Raw genomic sequence first — 4033 nt, 5'->3', positions numbered from 1 at the left:
TGCTGAGGGTGTGGGTACAAGTCTCATGCTCTGCCAACCAGACACATCGACACCAAATGGTGAGCTGTATGTGAGTGATATGAGGAATGGGGGCTTTTCTGCTGTGAGTGGCAGAGATTATGGTTGGTTACGGTGTTTGTGAGGGCACTATGCATGGTTACCATTTTCAACAGTAGTACAAACTGAGGCATCTCGTACCCAGTGACAGTGACATCTTAGCCAATCAGGCTGCATGATTTTAGATGATGTTTCTGGCTGCACAGCTTCTGAACCTGCTTCTTCCATCCTCCTGCACATTCAGATCTTCTAAATTCCTTTACTGTTTAATGAAAGGATTGGTTTCTGCCTAAAGAGCTCTGACTTTGCTCCTTGATCTTGAATACCTCAAGAAAGGAGGTTTAAAATAACAGTTATTTATTTAAACATGTCATCCTCTTTGACAACCCCCATGTTATTTTCACCAGGCATATTAAAGTCTCCCTTTCCCTCAATAGGGTGATAGGAGTCCTAGAGAAGTTAAATGACCTACAAAGTCACATGGCCAACAGTGAGCAGTGGCTTTCCACACTGTACCTGAGACCACTTATGCTGCTGCTTGTGCATACAACACACAATCAGGCCATCTGTCATTTCTAACCTGGATGTTCAACTTCACTTTCAAAGTCACATAAGGTTAGACTAGCCCTGCACTTGAGCTCCAGCTGGTAAGTACCAACTACAGACACACAGACCCTCTCTAGAGACAGAGCCCATACTGTCTAGCTCACAACAGTGCCTGGCACTCTCCTTAGCACACACTTTACCCTCTTCATTCACATTATCTGCCTAGCTGCTGAACCGCACCATTCTATTTCCAGGGAATACAGAAAGCAAAGAAAACATGAATCCACATCTTACTGCTTCAGCACTAGAGAAGTCTTCTGGATCTTAAGTGCAAAAGCTCAAAGAAAAAAAAAAAAGCTAAAGAAACCAGGATTCTGTCCAATGGGTCAGGGTCTGACAAGAGGTATAGGTCAGAGGGAGGAGGATATCAAAATTCCTTGCCTTTGCTTCATCCTTTACCTCTTATGTACTAAATGCTTTTTAAATAAAGTTCAAATGAGCTCATGCAGACTGCTTTTAATTTTTGTTCAATTATAGTCTTATTTTTGGATTACCAAAGTATTATGTGTTGTATAGTTTACTTAGAAAATAAAGTCAAGTGAAGGAGAAACAACATACTCACCACTCAATTCCTCAACCCCCTAAAAATCATTGTTGGAGATATTTCTACAATTTTCAATTATCTTGAAGTATTTTAAATTATAAAGTTCTCTACAAAACTACTTTTGTCATGATATACTTCAACCACTGCTTAACTCCCACAAAACAAGGAAATGGACAGTGTGGAGTATTAGAAGTCAAAAGCAGGCATCCGCAGACCTAGATTCCAGGAAGAAGAGGTACCCTGGCTACAGAAGAAGCCCTGAGACCATCAGAGAAGGAGGAAGTGAAGAGAGAAATTTCCTTTATCAGTCTTCAGAAATGACAGTGCCTGGCATCCTACTTGGCAGAGGTAGAGGTGCACTGATGTGGAATAAGTGCCCTAGAGCTTGGGATGGAAACAGGCACTCCCCCCAGGAAGGAAATATGGAGGCAATGAGGCATGATGTGGTTAAAAGAATAACATTCTGGAGGTGGGAGAATATATATAGCAACTAGACACACTCCCCCATCCCCAAAGAAAAGATAATCAAAGCTGAAACATGGGGAGGGGTTTGGGGTGTAAACTCAAATACTTCCAGGAGGCAGGCAACCAAAGTAAATGAATGACAGTTGGCCAGGTGTAAGGAAAGCCTGATAAAGACTTAGGTGGAATTTTAAACACATAGAAACATTCTTCATTCCTACTGAAGGGAAGCAGAATATGTGACCCCAAAATATGCCACTTTGGCAGTGAATTATTTAGAGTTAAAGGCAACTAAGATCCAGCAGCCTCAAGAAAACTTTTAGCTCTTCCTGAACTATCTAAAAGAATATTTAGATCTGTCCTGGCTCAGAGACAGAGCTAAGGACAACTTTTATCTGAAAGACCTGTCTCTGCAGCAGGAATAACATCTAACTACCAATCCCCTGTTTTTCTTATCACCCTGTGAATTACCCTCCTCCCATTTAAAGCCCAGCCCCTACTCTATTCTGTAGCTCAGGATGGCATAGAAGCCTCAATTCTCCACCTTGCCCTTGGGCCTATTTTTGTGGAGCTTCTGCACATACAAATATGTTTTTCTCCTGTTCACTGGTCTTAGGTCAGTGAAATTATCAGACCACCAAAAGAACCTAGAAAAGTAGAAGGAAAACATTTCTTACCATATACTACAAATAGTATTAAGCCTCCCTTTTTGGAAACATGGAAGCCTTCATTTATCTCCCATTTTCACACTTTTGAGGGAGACATTTCTTCACAGTGGAAAAGACAGCAGGTCAGATTCAACATAAATGAGAATGACAACAGATCCTGAATTCAAGAAGACAACTGGAAGTGGCAGAGCATGTAGAAGATGGAAAACTCCTATCCCATCTGAAGGAGTATGTCTTAGCTAATAATAAGGAATCAGAATTCAATATGTTAGAATACAGATGTTCCAATTTTTTAAGAAAAGTCAGAACTACAGATGTGGACATGCATTTTTCTGGTGTTTAAAGTTGCTTAAAGGTTTATTTTTAAATAGGTGAAGCAAATTAAACACACTTCTGTGGTCCCATAGGGCCCATGAACTGCCCATCTGTGGCTACTGCCTCATGCCTTCCCAGATCTAATACTACAGTGATACAGCCACTTAGAACCCAATGAGATAGATTCTGATGTGTAGAGTAATAAAGAATGATTTCTAAAAATGGCAACTAAGAGAGACACTGACAAATTCAATCATGACCAAAGAACAAGGAAGGGCCTAAAACCAGATGCATCAGGGAATAGTCTGAGTAGGAGACATAAATCATACACTATGGTCTGGTCATTAAAAAAAAACATTGTTTAGAATTTCATGATGTTTTCTAGTTTAAATGGTATTTTCACATTTACTATGTCATTACAGCTAACAATATATTCTAAATGTAGACTGAAATATATTATTGATAACATTACCATTAATAGGAAAGATGGAAGGGGGCGAAAGAGAATGAATGAATAGGAATGGTGGCTTAGAGATTATATGACTTGCCAATACCATCATAAAAATAAGTACTGGGAAGAATGACTAATTTATTTAAAAAATGGAGAAAATTTCATGATGACTAAGTATAGTCATAATAAAACTTGTGTGTTTTTTTAAGACTAATTAAACAAAAGTACTAAATTTGATAAAATATAAGTAGTTGGGAGAAAAGAAAATGGTGTTAGATTATTATTTTTTTACTTTTTTGTCTTGCAAAATTTACTCACGATTTAAAGAGTGAATATGACATCTACATTTATTTCATGGAAAGAATTCATGATTTTCCTCTCCAATTTTTAACTGCAAAACAGAAAGCTTCAAGGTAATTTAGATAACTATCAAGGACTTTTTTTCACATTAGGAATTCAACGGAAGAAAATAAAGTAGTACCAAGATTCTGGAGGCTGGGTTCTAGAACCAGCATCACAGATGAACTTAGCTAGGCTACAATCTTCTGAGCTCAGTTGCCTCTGCTTATAAACTGGGCATAATAATACTTGGGCATGAAAAGGGAAATGGAGGCTTATGAACTCTCTCTGCAAATTGCTGAGCATTCCACGGACATACATATAATGTAAGGTAGGCTGACATGAATGAAAATCTATAAATATATAGATATTTTATATTCAAATTAAACTCCTTAAAGTTCAAGGATCATATGTCATCAGGTCCAACCCTACCCAGCTGACCACATCCCCACCATGACTCACCCCAACCATGCCTTCTAGCCCTAGGCTCCTCCAGTTCCAAAGGCAGGAGACCTACACATGTCTGGGACTCAGCCAACATGCAGAACACTCAGTTGCTTTTCTCCACCACCACCCCCACCCCCACCCCCC

General features: G+C 39.2%; 1 long non-coding RNA gene across 4 annotated transcripts in view; it reads left to right on the top strand.

Moving 5' to 3' along the window:
• Window positions 1-3665: 3665 nt before the first annotated feature.
• Window positions 3666-4033, top strand: part of LOC144235495 (uncharacterized) — a 53286-nt gene continuing 52918 nt past the window's right edge. For all 4 annotated transcript variants that reach the window (XR_013336223.1, XR_013336222.1, XR_013336221.1 and 1 more), the window contains exon 1: window positions 3666-3773. This is a non-coding gene — a long non-coding RNA (uncharacterized LOC144235495). The remainder of the gene's footprint in view (window positions 3774-4033) is intronic.

Source organism: Crocuta crocuta, unplaced genomic scaffold (assembly GCF_008692635.1).
Source record: "Crocuta crocuta isolate KB4526 unplaced genomic scaffold, BGI_CrCroc_1.0 scaffold340, whole genome shotgun sequence".
In the NCBI taxonomy this organism is placed as follows: domain Eukaryota; kingdom Metazoa; phylum Chordata; class Mammalia; order Carnivora; family Hyaenidae; genus Crocuta; species Crocuta crocuta.
The sequence above is the reverse complement of the archived record's forward strand: the minus strand, read 5'-3'. Positions and strand labels throughout refer to the sequence as shown.